General features: G+C 45.6%; 1 long non-coding RNA gene across 1 annotated transcript; it reads right to left on the bottom strand.

Moving 5' to 3' along the window:
* Positions 1-3,720: 3,720 nt before the first annotated feature.
* On the bottom strand, positions 3,721-22,969 carry LOC112659006 (uncharacterized). Its single transcript, XR_007408501.1, has 4 exons — positions 22,412-22,969; positions 21,406-21,526; positions 18,444-18,614; positions 3,721-4,942 (listed from the first exon to the last, which is right to left on the bottom strand). It is a non-coding gene; the product is annotated as an uncharacterized LOC112659006 (long non-coding RNA).
* Between the last annotated feature and the right edge of the window lie 292 nt (positions 22,970-23,261).

The raw sequence follows: 23,261 nt of genomic DNA on the forward strand, positions 1-23,261 counted from the left end.
CACAAGCTGTGCTGCTATGGGGAGACTATCCAGTGAGATCAACACTTCCCTGCAGAGGCCGTGGGGAAAATGCTCTCTTATTTCCTCTCAGCATGCCATGCACCACACTGGGGTCCCCATGGAGCTCTCAGTACGCTTTGGTTCTCCTCTCCTGCTGCTGGTGGAATGGAATCATTTGGACAAAATATTCTTTCAGCCCGTATCCCCTGTTATGGGCTAATTTGTGTCCCCCTAAAATTCGTATGTTGAATTCTTAGCCCCCAGTACTTCAGGATGTGACCTTATTTGGAAATAGAGCTGTTGTCAATGTAATGGGTTAAGATGAGGTCATCTGGGTGGGCCCTAACCCTATGCAACTGGTGTCCTTATAAAAGGAAATGTAGACACAGCGACATGCAGAGTGTGGACACATCCTCCACACAGGGAGGCACCGGGTGAAGGCCGGAGTGACCACCATGAGCCAAGGAGCCACCAGAAGCTTGGAGAGAGGCCCAGAACAGACCCTTCCAGCATCTTCCCAGGGAGCATGGCCTTGCTGACACTCTGATCTCAGACCTCAGGTCTCTGGAAGTGTGAGGCAAGGGATTTCTGTTGTGTAAACTCCCTGGCCTCAGATTTTGTGGCACTTTGTCAGGGCAGCCCCAGCAAATGAAAATGGCCTCCTTTCCCTCAGCCCATCCTTCCTCCTTCCTTCCCTTCCAGGGACAAAAATGAAAGCCTTCCAAATCCAATGAGTGCTCTGTCATGGTCTATCGGGTGGAACGGTGCCCAGGGCCTCCCCCAGGGCCCTGTGCAATCTGTGACTCAGTGAAGTTACTCAGTGAACCAGTCACGGTCCAACCACCACGGCTTTCTGGTCGGTCACATGTGGCGAGTCATATGTAAACCCTTCCACCTGTTGCCTAAATGCCTGTGCCTGGTAAGAATCTGCATATGCCTTCATGGAGTGGGTATTTATCCCTTATGCCATAAAAACACACACACACAAAAAAACCATTATGTGATATGAGTAAGAACAAACCTCAAGTACTGTATTTATTATACCATGAAAGTGCTGGAACGTGAAAGAGGCCCCAAAAGTGGGCTCTAACCAGTTAGAAACATGGCTCCTCTCTCTGCAGAAGTCCAGGCTGCCACGGGGCCTTGCTTGTCAGGTTCCTCTTTGTCATGGACTGAACGTTGTGTCCTCTTCAGGTTCCTATGTTGAAGTCCTACCCCAATGTGATGGTGTTGGGAGGTGGAGCCACTGGGAGACAATTAGGTTTAGATGTGGTCATTAGGGTAGGGCCCCATGATGGGATTAGTGAGTGTCCTTGGAAGAAGAGGAAGAGAGAGGGACACCTGGGTGGCTCAGCGGTGGAGCGTCTGCCATTGGCTCAGGTCATGATCCCGGATCCTGGGATCAAGTCCCATGTCGGGCTCCTCACAGAGAGCCTGCTTCTCCCTCTTTCTATGTCTCTGCCTCTCTCTGTGTGTCTCATGAACACATAAATAAAATCTTTAAAAGAGAGAGAAGAGGAAGAGAAACCAGAGCAATTTCTCTGTCATGTGAGTACACAGCAATAAGGTGACCAGCTAGTAGGACCTTAATCTTAAACTTCCCAGCCTCCCTCTGGAACAAGGAGAACTAAAGGTCTGTTGTTCAGGCTGCCCACTCTATGGTATTTTGTTGTGTGACAGCTTGAGTGACTAAGACAATCTTCTTGCCCTGTCAGCCTTTATCTTACCACTGTATCACACCCTCGGTTTCGAAAGGATTTGGTCACATTGGCATTCCACCCAGCAGGGGAGAGGAGAGAGGGAAAACACACTCTGTCCCACTGAGGCAGGCTGCACACAGCACTACACACAACACTGCCCCCTGTGCCCCCAGCCAGGAGTTGATCACATGACCATACTCAAAGCAAAGGGGACTAGAGAATACAATCTTATTTTCTGGGCAGACAGTGACCAGGCTAAAAAACTTTATTTCTTTTTCTTTTTCTTTTTCTGACCTTTTTTTTTTTTTTTTAAGCATAGTTGACACACCATGTTACGTTAGTTTCAGGTGTACAACATCATGATTCAACATCTCTATAAGCTATGCTCTGCTCACGAGGGTAGTTACCATCTGTCACCATACAACACGGTTACAATATCATTGACTATATTCCCTAGGCTGGACCTTTTATTCTCTTAGTTGTTCCGTAAGTGGAAGCCTGTATCTCCCACTCCCCTTCACCCATTTCGCCCATCCCCCACCAACATCCTCTCTGACAACCATCAGTGTGTTCTCTGTATTTATGGGTCTGTTTCTGCTTTTTGCTTGTTTATTTGTTTAGATCCATGTATAAGTGAAATCATATGGTATTTGTTTTTCTCTGTGTTGCTTATTTCACTCAGCATAATACCCCCAGGTCCAGCCATGCCATTGTTGCACATGGCAAGATCTTGTTCCTTCTATATCTGAGTAATATATATATATATATATATATATATATATATATATATATATATATCACCTCTTCTTTACCCAATTATCCATGGATGGACACTTGGGTTGCTTCCATATCTTGGCTATTGTAAGGAATGCTATGGTAAACACAGGGGTACATGTATCTTTGCAAAGTACTGTTTCTTTGAGTAAATACTCAGTAGTGGAATTACTGGGTCATATAGTATTTCTATTTTTAATTTTTTGAGGAGCCTCCATACTGTTGTCCTTGGTGGCTGCACCAGTTTGCATTCCTGCCAACAGTGTGTGAGAGTTCCTTTTTCTCCACATCCTCATTGACACTTGTTTCTTGTCTTTTATTTTAGCCACTCAGACAGGTGTAACGTGATACCTTATTGTGTTTTTGATTTGCATTTCCCTGATGATGAGTGATGTTGAGCATTTTTTCATGTGTCTATTGGCCATCTGTATGTCCTCTTTAGAAAAATGTCTATTTGAGTCTCCTGTCCATTTTTTAATTGGATTATTTGGGTTTTTTGGAAATGTTGGATTTCTATGGGAGAAGGGAAGATGACTTTTTGGGAATAACCTCAGAAACCAAGTAGATGTTTGTAATATGACCTTTTTTTCTAGGGTGGGAGCACCTGAGAAGCACATAGCTTCCCTGGCATTGGGAGAAATCACCGAGCAATGTATTAACTGGGAGAGAAATGGAATCTTGCTCGCACTGTAGGAAATGGAGCCCCTTGGGCAGGATGAACCATTATACCTACTTTTCTCTTGCTCCTACGTTTGTAACTAATGAGCATTTGTCTCTTCTGGGATCCACCTCCAAGTTACCTGTCAGCCAAGAAACTGGCTTGTGGGTATGTTTACTTCCTTTCAGAAGACTGAGAGGGCCCGTGGCTATTCTGAGCTGGGCTGGGTCTGAACATTTGCGTAAGACAACAACTAAATTCACTGTGACCCAGGCACTGTTAGAGGCCATTGAACTCTGCCCAGAAAAGACTGAAGAAAAGCTATCTTGATGTTTTTGTGTCTTCTAGAAATTTAGTAGTGTGAAGAAAGCTCCAGGAAGGAACTCGGAAAGGAGATTCCAGTTTTCATTCTGCCAGTTTCAAGGTTGAGGTCTAGAATCCACACCTTCCTCATCTATAAAATGAGATGCTGGCATTTACTACATAAACCATTAGGTGCTTACTAAATGCTATGAAATGGAGATTCTAAACATCCTCAAGGCAAGCGGCATGAACTGAATTCCCCTCAGGCTCGGGAAACAGTGGGCATATATGACTTAACATACTTAAGTAAAAAAAGAAACACAGGTGAACTTAACCATTTAGACAGCAAGTTTGTATTCACAGGGTGACCATGAGTAAGGTGATGACTTTATGAAGAAACTCAGATTACAAGTCACCAAGGAGGGCAACCCTCTCGGGTCCCTCCCTCTTTGGGAGCTTTGTACTATGACTCAATAAGCTTTGGTTTACTGCCCATCACTTTGTCTAGTCTACCTCTCTATTCTTTGAATCAGTGTGACCAAGAACCGCAGGCGCCGAAGGAAAAGAAATCCTGCAATGGTGATCTCAGGGTCATGAGACTGAGCCCAGTGTCAGGCTCCAGGCTCAGTGCAGAGTCAGCCTGGAATTCTCTCTCCTTCTCCCTCTGCCCCTCATGCTTGTGCACATGCTCTCTCTCTAAAATAAGTAAATTAAATTTAAATTTTAAAAATCACAAAGGAGAATAGAAGTTTTTGCCATTTAGCTCAGAGCCATGAATCCAACGGACAAGGGGTTGGGTCAGGAATTACACTGTGGGGTGAGTGGAACTCAGGTATCCTTGACAATCCCACTGAATGGCTGGGAGTGACCTTCCTGAAACTTCCACCCACCACCACTGCATCACTGCCTAATCTCTGGGTCAGGTTAAGAAGTAGATTGTAACTATCATGACGAAAGGGAAAAATCAGTGTCTATGGTGAAAAAATTAAAATGGAAACCCTCATGATAAGTCATGGGTGTGACAGACACAAGAGTTTACTTAACCTCTAACTTTGTGAAAACGAGCTTTCATTTCAATATCATTCCTAAAACACTGAGGTGATAAAATGTAGGAAACACAGATGATCAACGTAACTGATAATTAAATTTTGAAAACTGTTTGGCAGGGGGAACAAATTGGGTCCTATTTTCAGAATTAGCAGCTAAAAGATGTGAATTACCTATTGATAAAAATCCACTTCATCTGAGTGTTCACCACCATAGCTCTCCCTTTGCTTTGTTTCCATTGCCATCATGTTGTTACAGCGTTGTCCATGTCCAAATAGAAATGTCTGTCAATATCAAATAAAATATATCTTTACGCTCTTTAAATTTTTCAATTACTTTCTTCAGTGTGTCTTGATTAATTTTGTACTTTCCTCCTCAGACTCCTTCCTGTTTTCTTTAAGTTCCAATCGATGATTCACCACCGTCTAGTCCTCTTCTTTTTCCGTATAAACAGACAGTGCTGGCACAGAATAGGCACTCAATAAATATTTGATGAACAAATGAATCCATATCAATGCTTCTTAATATTCAGAATAAAGGCCCCTTAGGGATGTGATGAAATCAGTAGATCCTCTCTCCCAGGTAACTGGTCTCACATCATTTTGCATGACAGTTTCAGGGTTCATTGCCCATCCTCTGACCTAAGAGTTCTTCAAACCCCAGACATCACATTAAAGTGTGAGCATTTCTGAAAACACTAAAAACTATTTGCTGATACCTGGTACCTGATATAGGAAGGGAAGATGGTTTCTGATATTAAATTTATGACCCGGTAATTCAAGACACAGTTTCTCACTACTGGTCTCAGAGGCACTGTCTGTAATGAAGAAAGTCTGGAGGAATTGGAACCCGAAGCATCCACAAAACTAATTTAGCATAAATTGCCCAAAGGGAGGCCATCTCTAGGTCTCCTGCCCAGTAAACACTGTCTCTGATTGAAAGCATTGCTGGATGCTGGCATGATGCAGGCATGTGAAGGATGGGGAATGCTCCTTTTACCAGTTTAGCTCTTTCTCAATGAATACTTAAAGTGAGGCAATTTTAGCCCAGATTTGCCTTTGCTTCATGTGTCTCATTGTTATGTAAATGAGTCTTTTAACCCATAGGCTTGGACATTTGTTTGTTTGTTTTCTCCACATTAGGGATATTTGAATGTTTTGACTAATCTTGCTTTAGGGAAAGTGCTGAAAAGTAGGTCATGGTTCTTTCCCTAAATAGAGTTCAAGCAGACAGCTTCCATGCAAACTTTGGTTTCTATCTTATAAACTCAGAAGCCAGGCTTCCTGATAATAGGGGCAATACTTCAGTCTATGCCAGGATTTCTCAACCTTGATACTATTGACATTTTGGGTAGAATATTTCTTGTGCATTGTAGGATGTTTAGCAAGATCCCTGACTTCCATCCAAGATGAGTAATGTCCTCCATTCACCTCCCACTCCCCAACTCCTAGCATTGACAGTCAAAATGTCTCCATGGCTACGTGTTCCCCAAGGGGCAAAGTTACCCTTAGTTGAGAACCATTGGTCTACACCTATGCTTGGTCTTTGAGCACTATAACTGTAAGGTTGAGAAGCACAAGATTTTAAAAGTTCTAGGAGCAAAGCCACTTCCTGGAGATTCACTATGGACAGACCACCAGTAGGTTGTTTTTTCCAAAACATACACACTTCCCACACCTGCTTAGGGTCCTTACTGAGACTATAAAAAGGGAAAGAAAAAGCAACACCTCCTTTGAGGGAGTGGCTAAAGCTTGATGGCCTGGCCATTAATGCACATGAAAATTCATCCTACTAAACTTACAACTAGTCCACAGGAGAGCTTCTCGGCAGAGGAAAGAGGGAGCCCACTGGGCTGCTTGGCAAAGGAGACACAGTCTCTTCAAGGGAAATAGCAATTTACTCCCAGAAGACACAGCACAGCAAAAGGCTTGGGCACAATTGTCATGGGACAGATGGCTCCCATTGCACTTGGAGGGAGAACACAGGTGTGCTGCCCAGAATACATATCATTTGTCAAGCATAACTATGCCAAGGACCAGCTTCCCTAGCATTTCTCAGTGGCCCACTCTAGGGACCCACTATATCATCGTTCCTGCTCCTTCCCCTACCCCTTCCCTCCTATAACACACACACATACACTCCCAGAAAATTCAGAGAGTAAAACCAACATGCTGCCTTCCTAGAGCCTCCCATCCCAGGAGCACAGGCCCGAGGCCCTGCCAGCCTCGGAACTAAACATCCTCAGACAGGGTTCAAGACCTCCTCACAGTGCACCAAACTCAGCCCCAAATGCCAAAGGCTCATGAGTTCTGACTTCCCACGGCACATAAAGTACCAAGTGTTTGCCCTGAAGGAAGCCAACCACCAAGGTTAGGGCCAAACCCACAAACACACAAAGATCAATATATTTTAAATCACTTTATTGAGCTCATTACTACAGGCAGCTTTATGCCAGCCCAGGGCGGTTTGCCCAGCTATCAAATCTCATAGACAAAGAGAATTCTCCTTTAACTCTGCGGTCAGGGACCCTGTGACTGCCATCCTCCTAGTCTACCTTCCTACCCAATCCCAGCTCATCTCCCCTTCCCTCTCTCCCCCTTCCCCAACTCAGATCTTTTCCTTCAGGGCCTGTTATGCAACTATGTTAATGGCATAACCAAATCCTTGTGCTGAGCAGTTATTGTGCAAGTCTGGGTAACCTGGGATAAATGTCATCCCTATATTCACGAAGCCCTATGCCAAAGCACTTTAGCAGTATCCTGTGCGGGGGTGGGGGTGGGGATGTGCCCAAATAAAAACTGATTTTGTATTTTCCAAACAAATCGTTCAGGTTGTGGATGTTTGTCATTTCTGATTGATTTCTTTTTTTTTTTTTTTGATTGATTTCTTTATTGGCATCTGGTCCCACCACATTAACTATCTCTGACTCAAAATTTCAAGTGAATAGTGAGCTCTGAATAAGCACTTAGGTATGCTGGAGTAAATTCATCAAGATTATTTATAATGGCAAAAAAATTGGAAGCAACCAGAATGTAAAGTGGAATACAGTAAATAAATTGAATCCATATTCACACAATGGAGTACTATGAGCCATATTCATATTCTCAAAGAACACCTAATCTAATAGAAAATCTAAAAAATTCTATATTGTGGTCCCTTTATATAAAGAGAAATAAAAAGTCATAATAAGGTTTATATTTTAGGGTAGAAATGATATTCTAATGAATGGGTTTAAATTCCCCTTTCTGTACATGTCTACAGCTTTCAGATTCTTCTACTCTATGAACTGATATTACTTTTGCACTCAGAAAAGAAAAAGAAACACTATTTTAAAAAAATTTACCTGATGTGAAAGTGAGGGTAAGCAGAATTCCATGATGAGCCCCAAGATCTCCACTCCCCTAGTGCCCCTGCTCTGTGCAACCCTCTCCCATGGAGGGTTGGCTGGACTCCTGAATATCACCAATGTTTTTATGTTGTCTGGCAAAAGTGAGAATATTTTGCAGATGTAATGAAGTCTCTGGTCAGTTAGCTTTAAATTAATTGGAAGAGAGGTTATCCTGGGTGGGCCTGACCTAAGGAGACGGACCTTGTAAAGGCTGGTCTGGAGACAAGAGAACAGAAGCAGCAGAGATGCTCTCCTCCCTCCAGAGATGCTCTCTTCTCTCCAGAATCCCTGGCTCTGCAACTCAGTCAAGTCACAGGTTCTACCCATTGTGGCCGTAGATGTGACTAGAGAGCGTTTCTGAGCTCTAGAAGAGAGGACAATGGCCAAGAAGGGCACAGAGAGAGAAGAATGAATCAAAGAGAAGCCCAGCCTTTCCGCCCCTTCACTGGTCTTGAAGAAGCAAGCTGCCATCGGTTGTGCAGCAGCAAAGAACTGAACTACACCAACAAACACCTCTACTTGGCATAGGACCCTAGTCCCAGCTGTCACCTTGATTACAGCTTTGTGAGACTCTAAGTATACCTGGACTCCTGACCCATGGAAACTGAGATGATACATGTATATTATTTAAAATTATTATGTTGTGGGATCCCTGGGTGGCGCAGTGGTTTGGCGCCTGCCTTTGGCCCAGGGCGCGATCCTGGAGACCCGGGATCGAATCCCACGTCGGGCTCCCGGTGCATGGAGCCTGCTTCTCCCTCTGCCTGTGTCTCTGCCTCTCTCTCTCTCTCTCTCTCTGTGACTATCATAAAAAAATTTTTTTTTAAATTATTATGTTGTGACATCACACAGGAAATTCACAATAGGAAACCAATACAAATATTGTTTAGAAAATACAAAGTAAATCCAGTGCCCTCACCATGACATTGGGACCTGTAGTCATGACTGGGAGCAGCCAGGAGAGCAGGATCCTACTGAGGGTTCAGGAGGAATAAAGGGTACCATCACCTGGTTGTCTTGAAGAGAAATGGAGCAGTGTACCCTTCAGGGTCCCCACATCTCTTATTTATATACTTAACCCCATAATCTAGGCTCTCCCCCAACTCTTTATTAAAACTGTTAAAATTGCCAAAGATGCGCAAATTCCAACCTGGGATGAAGCCTGCTACCTCTCTGTGCCTACACCTGTGACTCCAAGCCTTGTTGATGGAGACAAACGCACACCTCGACAGTCACCATAAAGGCATGACCATCATCCTCAGATGGACACACAGAGCTACCCTAAACTCAGAGCCCTTTCCAATAAGTGTGTTCTCCTCCCTCAACCCCATGACTATCTCAGATCTTCTATAAACTCCTCAAAACTGCCACCCCTCCTCCTCACCCCATTCCTTACCTGGCCACCCACCCTCAGCTCCTACCTGCTTAAATTCAATTGAGAAAATGAAATCTAGCAGTTAAAAGTGCTCTCACTTTCCCATAGCTAATTTACAAAGCCGCTCAAACTGCCCCCTTCTTGTTCATTCCTCCTGCTAAAATGGAGGGAGCCCTGCTCTTCTTATCAATGGTCAGGCCCTCCTCAGGCGTACCTCTGTGGCACCGTATCTCATTTACACCCCACCCCACCTCAGTCAAACCTCTTTCTCCCCACCTTATTAAGATTGAGCCCTTCTCTGGTCATATTCTCTCCCATGTGATTGCTTCTATTCCTGTGGCTTTAAATACCAACTCAAATACCAATGGCTCCCAAATGTCTATCTGTGGCTCAGGCCTCACTTCTGAGTAATCTTTAAATCCTCCTGCTCCTCTGCCACTCATAACCAGAGTACCTGCTGAGCTATTGTTTCTGTCTCTAAAATGCATTTCATGTATTTGTTCATGACTTTGTTTCTCATGGCCGCAACCCTAGTACACCGCACCCTCAAATCTCTACTGAATCCTTTCTTGAACCTTCTAGATCCAGAAAGCTTCAAGGTTTGCTGCTCATTTGAATCACCTGAGAGCTTCTTAAAATTCCAGGCTGTACCCCAGAACAATTAAATCAGAATGTCTGGGATGCCGGAGACCCAGACATCAGTATTATTTTGCGCTCCCAAGGGATTCCAATCTGCAGCCATACCTGGCAAGCTGTGTTCTGACTGGGCATCCATTGCTGATCCAATCTGATTGGGCAGGATTGCACAAGCCTCCTCCCGTCCATTTTCCCTGTAAGAGCCACCAGGATGAGCCTGACACTCCCTGTTTAAAAGCCCTCAGAGACTCCTGATTTCATGAGGAATAAACTCAAATTCCTACCATGGCCACAGGCCTCAATCTGGCTCCACTCACTCCTCCCACTCACCTTATGCTGCTCTTCCTTCTCTCTCAACACCCCACACTCTCTGCCTGCCATTCCTGCAGCACACCTTGCTTCCATGTCAGAGCCCTCAGGCCCGCTCCTCCCTCTGTCTGCGGGGAAAGTAGGCTTGCTTATCCTTTGCCTCCCCAAAAAACCCTTTGCTGACCCATCACCATCTGTCCCTACCAGCTATTTTCTCCCAAAGCCCCGCACTTTTTCTCAGTACCATATCTCACCAATAGCAATCATATATGTCTGCTTCCTGGTTCATTATCCCTCTCCAATAGTTTGTGAGCTCCAGGAGAGCAGAGGCATGTGTGTTTTGTCACCACTGTATACCTAGCATGGTGGCTGGCACAAAGTAGAAATGCTCACACACACACAAAAAAAGGTGAATAGCTGAATTAAGGGGGGAACAATGGTAGAAAATGAAAACATATTTAATCCAACACAGGAGGATATTAATCTCAGACCTACAAGGACCCTTAACATCCACAAGAGATTCACTAGAGACTTTCAAAAACGCTCAGAGACTTGAGTATGGTTCTAACATGTAATTTTCTCCATTTCCTAATCTACAACATTGTTTCTCACGGGGTCTTTATGAGACCAAAATCATGCTTTGTGTTGAATGAATTATTTCAATGTGGAAGCTCACTTAATAGCTCAGGCGACTTGTTCCCACACTGACAACACACTCCCTCATATTTGCCCTTGTGCCTTTGCAAAATTACAGATTAGTACGTGCCAAGGACCTGCCTATTCATTCAAGTGCTGCCAAAACTGCAAATGTTAAATCTGAGATCACCAAGGATCCACCATATTTGATTCCTGAATCCCAGCCTCCTTTGTCCTTGCTGTTCTATCTGGAGTGCCTTTCTCTCTTGTTAGCCTAGTTAACCCGAATTCTTTCTGATTCAGCTCAAAGGTCATCTCTCAAACCAACCATTCTTCACCTCCTCCCTTGCACTGGGCCTCCCCAGCAGTGCCTCCATGGATTCCCATAGGTCTTTGTGTACCACCCTCAGTGTTCATCAAACTATCTTGTCCTTATTTCCTAACTGCTCTGTCTCCCTCACTGGACTGGGAGTCATGGACGATGACTGTGACCAAATCATGTTCAACCACTGACACTTTGGAAATATATTAGTTTGCTCTAACTGTCATAACAAAATACCAAGGACTTGGGGGGCATGAGCAACAAATTTATTTGCTCAGTTCTGGAGGCTGGAATTTCAAGATCAAGGTGTCAGCAGGGTTGGTTTCTCCAGAGGCCTCTCTTCTTGCCTTATAGATGGTGTCTTCTCCCTGTGTCCTTACATGGTCTTCTTGAACACATACTCTTGGTGTCTCTGAGTGCCCACATTTCCTCTTATTGTGAGGATCCAGTCATGTTGAGTTAAGGCCCACCTAATGACCTCACTTTAACTTAATTACCTTCTTTTTAATAAATAGTTATTTTAGAGAGAGAGTGTACACATGAACAGAGGAAGGAACAGAGGAGGGAGAAGGAAGGGGAAAGAATCTCAAGTAGACTCCATACTGGGCTTAGAGCCTGACATGGGGCTTGATCCCATGACCCCAAGACCATGACCTGAGCTGAAACCAAGATTTGGAATCTTAACAGACTGAACTTCTCAGGCACCCCTAACATAATTATCTTTTTAAAAGACCCTGTCTCCAAATACAGCTGTATTCTGAAGTACGACTGGTTAGGACTTCAACATATGAATTTGGGGAGTCATAATCCAGTCCACAATAGGAAGTGATTGATTAGGAGATGTAAATAAGTGTTTCTCTTGTAATCAGAAAGAAGAGAAAAGAGGGATAGAGGATAATGGAGAATGAGAAGAGGCACAGATCTACCAATTAGTTAGACCAGTCTAATTGGTGGTTCAGTGATCTCAATCTTGGAAGTTACATGGAAGGAAGCTGGGCTTATACTACTCTCCAGGTGGCCAGATACCGTACGAAGTAGTGTCTCTGGTCTTTTAAATGCCCACCAACTACCTTGGACAAGTTATTCTGTCCCTCTGTTTCCTCATCTGCAAAACAACGATAAGAAAAGTATCCAACTAGAAGGTTGTCTGGAGGCCCAATGCATATAGATGCCTGACAAAGTATGTGATAGATACATCATCATTTACTTGCTGCAGCCCAGACACTGCTATCATTGTGGCCGCTACTACTTTGTGGCTCATTAAGCAGATAAAATAAATAGATACACATACTACAGCATATCATCTAGCTGGATTTTTGAAAGGACGTCTTCAGTGCTTGGTAAAATAGAAACGTTATTAACTTGCTATGATTTAGAAATGCACACCACAAAATAGTTGCTGGAAAAAGTTTTAAATCCACATTAGGGGATCCCTGGGTGGCTCAGAGGTTCAGCTCCTGCCTTTGGCCCAGGGCATGATCCTAGAATCCCGGGACTGAGTCCCGCGTCGGGCTCCCTGCATGGAGCCTGCTTCTCCCTCTGCCTGTGTCTCTGCCTTTCTCTCTCTCTCTTTCTATGTCTATCATGAATAAATAAATAAAATCTAAAAAAAAAATCCACATTAAAAGTCAAATATTAGGAAAAGAGCAAAGAAGAAAACCACTATTGAAAGCTACTCCTTTCCACCAGTTGACCTTTCCTCGTACACATATTCCTCTATGAGAGCTGAGATAACAGAGCCACTCTGGAACTTTCCTTCCCTGCTGGTCTGTAGAGGAAAGGCAGTACCTGCGAAGGCTTGATTTGCCACAGCTAAAGCCATCTTAAGCCTCCTCGGGAACCCTGGTGGCACAGATGGTGTTCTCATGCTGTTGATGTCCCCTTCTGGACTCATGATTTCTCCCTTTAAAATAACTACTTCTAGTGTTAGAGGGATCAGCAGCATTGCAGCTCATGTGACAGAAGCTGTCATTATCACATGCACAGAGCGGTAGGCCACTATGTGTGGCCTCGGCCAAAGGTGCATGCTCACCCTCACCTTGGTCACCCGAGGGCAGCCGTGAAATATCCCTTTCCTGAGGAACAGGTGGGGAATATTTCCCATCTGCTGGCTGTGCTCAGGGAGAGGACCTCAGAACAACCATGGGAAGGGAATCCCTATTTCTGTGGCTCAGCCAAGTCACAGGTTCTGCCCTTGTCCCATCCTAGGAATGGCTGGAAGAGCCTTCTTGGGGGAAGTGGGGACCAAAAGGCCAAGAAGGGCACACAGAGAGAGAAGAATGAATCACCAGGAGGCCTAACCTTTCTGTACCTTCACTAACCCCCCAGATTAGTAACTCATCTGATGCTGCCCACTGACCTACCCTGAAAGGGATGGACTCACAGAGAGGTAGGTGACAGCAGCCTCAGGCCACTAGTCAGGGGAACCTGAAAGTGTCCTTCCCCTGACTAACACTCCTGCCATTAAAACCTCACAAGGCACTGAGGCCCTAAGGTTCACTGTCCAGACTGTGATGCCAGACCACGGGAGTGTGAGGTCCAGGTGCTGCACGTACCAGCCACCCAAATTAGCATGTCTCCCTACCTCCTGACACCTGCTGTTGTCATCTGTGCTCTGTGTTGAAAATCACTTACTTCATTGGTTTGTGAGGTTAAAATGATGAGGATGAAAAGAGCTGATTATGCAAAGCACTTGGAATCTTCTTGGGACACAGTAAATGGCATCAGGTGTCATGGCCTTTGGGCGTTGTCCTAGTCAAATACCATAGACTGGGTGGTTTAGGCAATAGCAATTAATTTCTCTCAATTCTGGAGGCTGGGAAGTAAGAGCAAAGCTCCAGTCAGTTAAGTTCCTGGCGAAGACTCTTTCTGGATTGTAGATGGCCACCTTCTCGTGTGCGCTCACACGGTGCAGAGAGAAAGGGCTCGGATCTTTTCCTCTGCTTCTATGAGCACAGCTCTGTCAAAGTAGGGTCCCTCCCTCATGACCTCATTTGAACTTGCTTCCCAGGGACCCCACCTCCAAATATCTTCATACTGAGGGCTAGGGCTTCAAGATACGAATTTGGGGGCAAGGCGACACAAGTATGCAGACCAAAGCAGGCCAATTGCATTTGCCCCTGGTTAGGGCTTATATTCCCCAGAGAGATAACCTCTTCGGTCTGCAGCAGGATTGATCTTCTCTGATTACCACATTCATGATAATCAATTGCTAGACACCTTCTTTTGATGAGAGCACTTTCTCAGGCTCCATCACCAGGCCCCTGCTTTGAAATGTCCCTCTTTCTCGTTTCCGTGGTTCCTGTCTTGGTGGTTTATGCTTGGAATCTCTCTGGCCTTGGCCCCTCTCTAAGAACAATGTGCTCAGCTTGTCACTTGATTTCACTTCTGAGATCCTGCCTCTTGAGTGGACCCTTTTGCTCTGTGCTCTGCAGCATGGATAACTTGTGAGCTCCATGGTGGATACACCACTGGCTTGGTTGGGGGGACTCTGACAGCCAGAGAGCTGGGACCTGAAGTGAGTAGGACATGGGATGGGGTCAGTGGTAATTGGCAGGTAGGGAGATAGGAAAAGATGTGGGCTTAGTTTTAGGTCTGTGTTATAGAGAAATAAAGACCGCCTAAAAGAAGGCATAAGGAAATATGATAATAAAAATAAGGAGATATTAAATAATGCAGCTTTTTATAATTTCTCTCCTCCAAACTGAGTTTAGGTATACTCAGAGATTCACATCCAGGCCCCTTCTAGCAGGTAGGCAATGCATATTGCCTTTTTACAGATGAGCACTCGAGATTGGGCAAAGTAGGGGCCACTCTTCCTCCTGGGACTCAGGCCTTTAATTCCTGGAGCTCAGCAAGGAGGGAGCCATGCATATGTACAGTGTAAGGGCAGGTGCCCCCTCTGTGCCTGCCTGGTCTGTCTCTTGCAATGTAGCCTCTAATAGCTCATGTTCTCTCCCAGGCCTGCCTTCCTTTCACTTAGCTGGCGCCCAGAACCTGACTGCTCCACTCGACTCATAGTCCTAGGAATCCACGGATCCAGAGTATGCTGAGAAATGACTGGAATTTGCATGGCATTTGTTCTGGTACTCCTCAGTCAGCTGCAGCTGATAACCAGAGACCCCAGCCTACTTCATGGAGATGCAGTGAACAAAAAAGGTCCTAGAGAACGCCGTTCACACCCATGTGCTCACACACATGCTCACAGTGTTGTAAGTGAATCGAGTTGTGTTCCTTATCTCTGCGATGGTTTTGCAGTTGCATACTCCCTGCCCTCCCTCTGCCTGCCTATTCATGGATAAACCAGGGAAGAAGGCACAGTTCACTACTTAATGGGCTGCAATTGTACTTCCAGATCCAAGGGAAGTGTGCCCTTGTATTTCTGTGCTTGCAGACAGAGTACTGTCTCCCGCCACCCGTTGTCTTATTCACTGTGGAGATGACCACACACACACACACACACACACACACACCACTGGTTTCTTTGTGGTGACACGCATGTCAGTTTATTAAATGTGAAATGGAGGGAGGGATAGGGAACATTTTATTCTTAACGCATGAATGGTGGAAGCTCATTTTATATCCCCCCGAATCCTGATTATAGGATTCTTAGTGGAGACAAAACAATGGTTTCCAAATTAAGGACTCGGCAGTAATTGCCCTCAGTAGAAAAATTTGGGGCTTCAGAAGATGAAGAAGCAGAAGGAGGAGGTGGAGGAGAAGGAAGAAAAAGAGGGAAAACAGAGAGGTGGGAAAAGAAAGAGGGTCAGGAGAACATGGACTGAAGCATTCAGGTAGCTGGAGACATGGGCTGGAAGAAGTCGGAGACTTCTCGAAAATGGCAGGCCCCTGGCAGTAGCGAGAGCCCGAGGTGCCGCACTCGCGAGCTGTCCCAGGTGCTGGAGGAGTGAGAGGGGAGCTGTGATCTGTGGGATCCTCCTGCCAGGGGAACACGGTGTGCATTCCACATGATGGCCTGATGGAGGGGGGCTGGCCACTGAGGCCACAGCGCTCAGGACCTGCAACTCAGGACCACCCCCCCTCACCCCTCACCCCCAGCTCCTGCTGCCTGTTCATCCCACAGTGACAGGGGCAAGCAAGTCTGGCTCTAGGCTGTAGCGAAGATGGAGACAACCTCATTCTTGCTGGTGGGTCCCAGGGCTGTGCTGAAAAGTTCACTTGAAAGAAACATGATCTGAGAGGAAAAAAGCACCAAGGAAGGAAAGAAACCCTCCTTCTCTCCACTGATCACTTCCTTAGATCATCTGCGCACTTGCCACAGGGATTTTTCCCTGGCAGGTTTGAGGGTGAAAGGGGAAATGGATGGGATCCTACCTGGACTACAGCTACTGGAGCAGAAGACCCCCCCCCCACCTCTACGCCTCCCCAAACCTCCCCATCCATCCTCCACAGTAAGACATTCCCTTCTTCTCTCTCTCTCTCCATCTCTGTCTTTCCCTCTGTCTCTCCTTGCCTCTGTTTCTTCTCTTTCTCAGTTTCTCACTTTTTTCTATCTCTCTTTCTCTTTGTCTCTGTCTCTCTCCCCTTCTTATATAAATGATGCTACTATAATTCAAGAGACAGGAGACCCCCTCCCCAGACTGCTGGCTAGCTGGCTGGCTGTTCAGATGTTGCTCTCCTCTATCCTCCATGCTGTGCCGAGCACTAATTGAAACCCCTGAAGAGCTGAGCTGGCCTTATAATGCAACGACTATTTGAGGAGATGCATCATCTTTTAGCATTTTAAATAGGTTGATCTGTGTCAATACATGAAGAGAACAGTCACTCTTGTCCTTTCAGAAGGAAAATGTGGTTATATTTCACTGGCAAGCTGCCCCACTGGCAGCTTGGACATCAGTGTGACTCAGTGATTCATGCAAGTCATGCCAGTCACAGCGCTGGGGACAGGCACAGCCATACCCTATTTCCAGGTTCAGGCACACCAATCCTTAAACCACAGAAACAGACAAAATGGCCCCAGGGCAGAAGGAGAAGGGTCCTAAAAAAGGCTATCCCTCAGGTCTCTGACTCTCTCTCAGTGATGATGATGGGACAATGAAGGAGGGCTCTGGTGGGATGAGAGTCCAGCCCAGAGAAGCAGCAAGACTCTTCACCCTTCAGGAATCTACCTGGATACTGCTACCTGGCCAGTTCATTTCCCAACGGGGAGGAAATGCTTCTGGGTAAGAGTGTGGCCAACTCCAGGACCCTTCCCCGGGATAGATTCTACTGGTCTCATCATTTAGGAAAACATGTTTTCTAAAAAGGGCAAACAGCAAGATTCCTACTCCAACTATCACTCTTTTTGCCATCAGGGATGGTCATTAGGCAGAGAGAACTTGGGGACAGGATCCCTGCAGGTGTGGATTGGTTTCCCTAGGAGTTATAAGTGTAGCATGGAGCTGTTGTAGCTCAGCAATGAGGACCCACTAGAAATCACCCCTATTTCCAGGCTAGAGACCTGACACCCCAGCTTCCAGCACTACCTGGGCTGACCACACTCTCCTGGTTGTCACCCACTGAAGCTGGAGCTTAAGGAAAGGGGAGACTGGAGGAAAGGGGTGACTATATGCAGCTACCTCTGAGTATAACCACAATGCCTCCATGCCTTTTCATCCTGTTGGATACTGGGCAATAAAAGGGAGCCAGGGCATCTAAACATGCTCACAAAATGCTTCCATGTAAATCCATCAGTGGGAAACCCTTCTGACCTATGTGTTCTTTACCAGGACAAAAGCTGAGATTATAAAGTGCCTTCAGCTTTGTGTCCTTGGCTTGATCAGATCCCCTCTGAATTGAGGCACCATTAGTGAGGAGTAGGGAGTAGAGAGAAAAGGTCCTTGGGGAAAGCTACACCTTAGGAGAGAGTAGGCCCCTGGTTTACCAAGAGTCTGGACCCCTGGGACCAAGGGAGGCGAGGGACAGGTAGGAGGGCCCAAACCACCAAGGGCTCCAGTGGTGGCTAGGATGTTACCCTGAGAAGCTTGCCTTAGAGAGTTCTGCTCACAAAGCCAGCAACACCAGGCCTAGTTTGAGGGTGGCACACTTCAACCTACCCTCACTCAGACAATGCCTCCTCATGTAGGAAACACCTCATGCTTCACTCCAGGTTGACATGACAATGTAACAGACACCTAGCCTAATCTTCAGGGGAAGAGGGAGAAGTAGACAGACTTCTGGTCTCAGAATTTTCACATTGTATGAGTTAGGGATCCCAGAGAAGTAGAGTCAATAGGATATCCATATATCGTTATATCTATCTATATAGAGAGAGTAGTTTTAAGGAAATGGCTTACATGACTGGGGGCTGGCAAGTCCAAAATTTGCAAAGCAGGCTTGTAGGCTAGAAAATCTGGCAAGAGGTGATACTGCAGTCTTGAATCTGAGAGCAGTGCAGAAGCAGAATTCCCTCTGTAGGGACCTAGGTCTTTTCTCGTAAGGCTTTCAACTGATTGGATGAGGCCCACCTACAATACAAAGGATAATCAGCTTTACCCCATGTGTGCTGATTTAATTATATCTAATAAATACCATCATAGCAATATCTGGACTGGTATTTGACCAAACATTCGGGTACTGTGGCCTAGCCTCATCCACACATAGAATCCATCATCACACATACCTTACGTACACAACTATTCATACATTTCAATATGTTATTGGTCCTAGCGGTTCCTGTGGAATCCTAGATCTTTTTGGAGAAAAAACAATTATAGCAATCAAAATAACAAGAGTGGAAGTGACAAGGTAAACTTGAATGGTTTCAGTAGCAGATGCTATGGGCAAAGATTTGCAAGAGCCCTTGTGGGAGAGGACAATCCTGCACCTCCCAACACACACAAGGGGATAAGGTCTTATCCCATCCTCTTTAACATCACCAGGCAAGGGAGGGGCTGCCCTTCACCTGCCTAAGATAACACCTGCTCATTTTTTTCTCATCCATGACATTTGAGGAGGATTAAAAAACCAGAAATGCCCTACTCAACAACACAGCTTTGCTTTCAATTTCGCCAGTTATGTCAATGGCTTTGATAAACCAGTTAAACGTCATGCATATGTTTGGGGCTTAAACTTTTCAGAATGTTAAAAAATCTCACAGCCAGGCGCCTGGGTGGCTCAATCGGTTAAGTGTCCGACTCTTGATTCCAGCTCAGGTCATGATCTCAAGGTCATGAGATCAAGTTCCTTGTTGGGCTCTGTGGTGAGTGTAGAGTCTGGTTGGGATTCTTACACTCTCTTTCTCTCTCTCTCAAATAAATAAGTAAAAAGAAATTTTAAAAAATCTTACAGCAATAATGGATGGTTTATACATTCAATTCAATCCAACAAACACTGAACAGTTAATATGTCAGATGTTATGCTAAGTCATGTGAGGGATGCAAAAGTGAATCAAAATCTCTGCCACCAGGTCACTGACTCCTCCCACACACTCACAAATTGGTCCTGAGAGTACAGGTGACCTTAGAACATGTCAGGTCATGCCATTCCCCTCACCACTCCTCAACACCTTTGAACAGTTTCCAATGCTATTCACTAAAAGCCAAAGTCCTTACAGAGGCTTCCTGGGTCTATCTGACCTCCTTGACCCACTTTGCTAGCACTAGCTCGAGTCCACTCCACTCCAGCCACAGTGACCCCCCTCTATCCATCACATAGGCTGGGACACTACACACCACGGTTGTGGCACTTCCCATGGTCTTTACTGGACTCATTCGTTCCACAGGAATGAGTTGATCAAGTCCATCCAGGAACTGATGAACCCCATGCTTTCCCCAGATTCTCCTCGAAGCATTTCTATCACATCTTCTTTAGGAAGATGGCTAAGAAACTCAAGCAGTTTCCTCCTCCTCAATGCAAATGGTCCTTCTAAAAAGGCTGGCATAGCTTGTCTTCTTCAGTAGCTCCATGACACCCCTGGGACATTGCTTGATTCCTTTACTCCACAAATCCTTTGTACCAGTCATCCACTGCTGCATAACAAATTACTGCAAACTAAGCAGCTTTAAGCAACACACATTGTCTCCCAGTTTCTGGGCATTAGGGATCTGAGCATGGTCTTCCTGGGTCCCTGCTCAGGGTCACAGGCAAAAATCAAAGTGACAGGCAGCCTGTTCTGTCATCTAGAGGCTTGACGGGGGTAGAATCTGCTTCTACGTTCCCTCAGGTTGTTAGAACCTATTTCCTTGTGGTCATAAGACTGAGAGCATCACACTGCTCACCACCTGCCAGCCAGAGGCTGCTGTCCATTGCTAAGGGCCACTGTGGTTCCTTGGCACGAGTCCTCTGTCAGCAGTCCCAACGCGTAGCTGGTTTCTTCAAGGCCAGCAGGAGAGAGAGATGAGCCATCTAGGGAGACTGAGCGGTAACATAGTCTGGTAATTAACACCCGAGGCACAGTCTCTCAGTTAATGTCAAGTCACAGAACCCACCCACACTCAAGGGGAACAGAGAATGCAAAGTCATAAACACCATAGGAGGGAGTCACGGGGATCACCTTAGAGTCTGTCTGCCATGCCTCTTTTGTGTCTAACTCATTCCAGCCTAGACGATCACTAATTCCAAATTAATGGATGACTCCTAGCATTGAGGATTTAGCCTGCCTGATTTATTTGGGCCAGAGCTTGAGCCTTCCCAGACTTCCCCCAAATCACCAAAAGTCCTGATTTACAGCAACATAGGTGCCGGAGGGTTGGGGGGCATGACTCTGTGGAAGACAAGGGTGTTCTGTGTTTCCCTAAAGGAAACATGGCCCTGGGAAGGTTAGAGCTAGCTCTTAACCAAGAAGCAACTTTAGCAACCAAATAATACCTAGCTGCTGCTCCCAGAAGCAGTTTCCAAACCCCAACCCAGCTATTTTCCCTGCCACAGCCAAAAAGTGGGGAGCCCTGAGCAACAAGACGCAGGGATAGTGATGGACAGCCTTCCATATTAATGACCATTAAGTGTCAGAAATTATTTTACCTTGATGGCAGTCTGTTGCTTACCAGTTTATTGCACTTGACCTGATAACTATGAAATGCCCCTCTCATGACAAATGCCTTAGCACCATGCAAATGAAATAAAGAGCTTAGAAGAAAGAACTCCAGCTCACATTCTTTAAATACCCCTGCCTTCCAGCAGCAATCCTGCTAGAGCCCTGCTAAAAGGTGATCCTTCTGAAAACTTAATCGCTAGGGCAAGAGCTTTTCTTCTCCCCTTACAATAAATTGTGAATTAAAAAAAGAAAACATGCTGAGCTTTAATTTTAAACAGAGTCACCCTGGGGGTGGTGGAAACACAGCCGGCTTTGACTTTCTGTTTGGCTTCTGGCTAGGAGGACTTGAGGGCTGTCAAAAGTGGGTGTTATTGCTGTCGACCTGGCAAAATCGCATTCTTCTTTCTGTGGAGAAGAGGGGAAAGCTAAAGAGCTCAGGGAATGGCGGGTAGGTTCCCAGAGACAGGCACAGACCTACTGGGGCCCCGGGTCTCAGCTCAACCTCACCAGGGCAGTGGTGGGGAAATCCCACGATTTTCATCAAGGGAAGGGCACCAGGAGGAATGGCCAGCAGGAGCACATGCACGGAACGCTGCGCAGCTCCTGGGGCAAATCTGGGCTCCATCTCCATGTCTTCCCCTTGGAATGCCTTTGGGCAAGACATTCACCTTCACTTGCCTCATCTGTAAAGTGGGAAGAAGAATGTCTGTTCTGTTCACCAAACAGCCTTGATCCTGACCATCAAGGTTAAATGCTTGGTAACCTATAGTGTACTTTGCAATAAGAGGTGATATTACATATTTCTACTATCAAATTAGGGTTTTTCCCTCTTTCCCCCTGTTTTACCTTGTTTCTTCTGTTCTTTCTGTGGATTTCTTTTTTCAAGTCCTAAGTGTAGCTTTTATAAAATTTGGGAAGCAAGATCCCACAACCCTGGAATACTGCTCAGAGAACATTCCTTGTGTGTCTTCTCAAACCAACCTCCCCTTTCTTCCCACGTTACCTTTCTATGATCGGGACTCGGCAGCTGCTATGGGGACATGGGGCTTGGAAAGGAGGGCAAGTGGTCTTAAGCAAGGATAGAGCAATCCACATGGAATGCTGCCTTGGATTATCCCCAGCCCCCATCCATTGCTCTCACAATCTACCCCCAGAAGAGACCCCCCACTCATATGAGACCAGAGAAATGATGACCTTGATGTGTGATAATAGGCCATGTTAGCTCATTAGTGCTGCCAAAACAACATACCTGGACTGAGTGACTTAAACAAGGGAAATCTATTTACTCACAGTTCTGGAGGCTGGAGTCCAAGATCAAGATGTTGGCAGGGTGGTTTCTTCTGAGGCCTCTCTCCTTGGCTTATAGATGCCACCATCTCCGTAACCTCACATGATTTTCCCTGTGTGTGTGTGTGTGTCTGTGTCTTAATCTCCTCTTCTTATAAAGACACCAGTCACATTGGATTAGGGCCCACCCATATGACCTCATTTTGCTTTAATTACTCTTTAAAGCCCGTATCTCCAATTATAGTCATATGCTGAGGCACTGAGTATTAAGGTTTCCGCATATGAATTTGGGGAGAGAAATAATTCAACCCATAACAAAGATACACATGAAGGCGATAGCTCCATAATAGAGACAGTACTAGGTCAGGGGTAAGGGGTACAGGAATGCTTCAGTTTCCTCATCTTTAAAAAAGCTCTTAGAAGGAGTAAATTAGGTCACTATATGCATGTTTGGTATATGGTAGTTGAGTGGGAATTAGAACTCCGGAGAATCTCCCAACTTCTCCTGTTGACAAACTGGTTTTTCTTGCCACTCTCTTACTACCATTATGACCCCAGGGAAGGGAGCCAGACATGTTTAGTAACCAAATAACATAATACTTCAGTGGTGCTCTTTGAAGATTATGACATCTGTAATTGAGATCTTTATCTTTGCAGCAAATGAACTGAGGGCCAGAACTTCTCACCAACAAAAAGTGAGGGAACCTAGTGGGTGGGCCACAGGAGACTGGAGCTGATGAGAGAAGGGGGAAGGCAGGGCTAAGACAGGAAACTGGTGGGATGAGACACATCCCAAGAGAGGTGGAAGCTGCTTGCAGGGCTGCATGAGTTCCAGGCAGCCCTAGAGTCTTCT

The sequence above is a fragment of the Canis lupus genome, chromosome 35, assembly GCF_003254725.2.
Source record: "Canis lupus dingo isolate Sandy chromosome 35, ASM325472v2, whole genome shotgun sequence".
Taxonomy (NCBI): domain Eukaryota; kingdom Metazoa; phylum Chordata; class Mammalia; order Carnivora; family Canidae; genus Canis; species Canis lupus.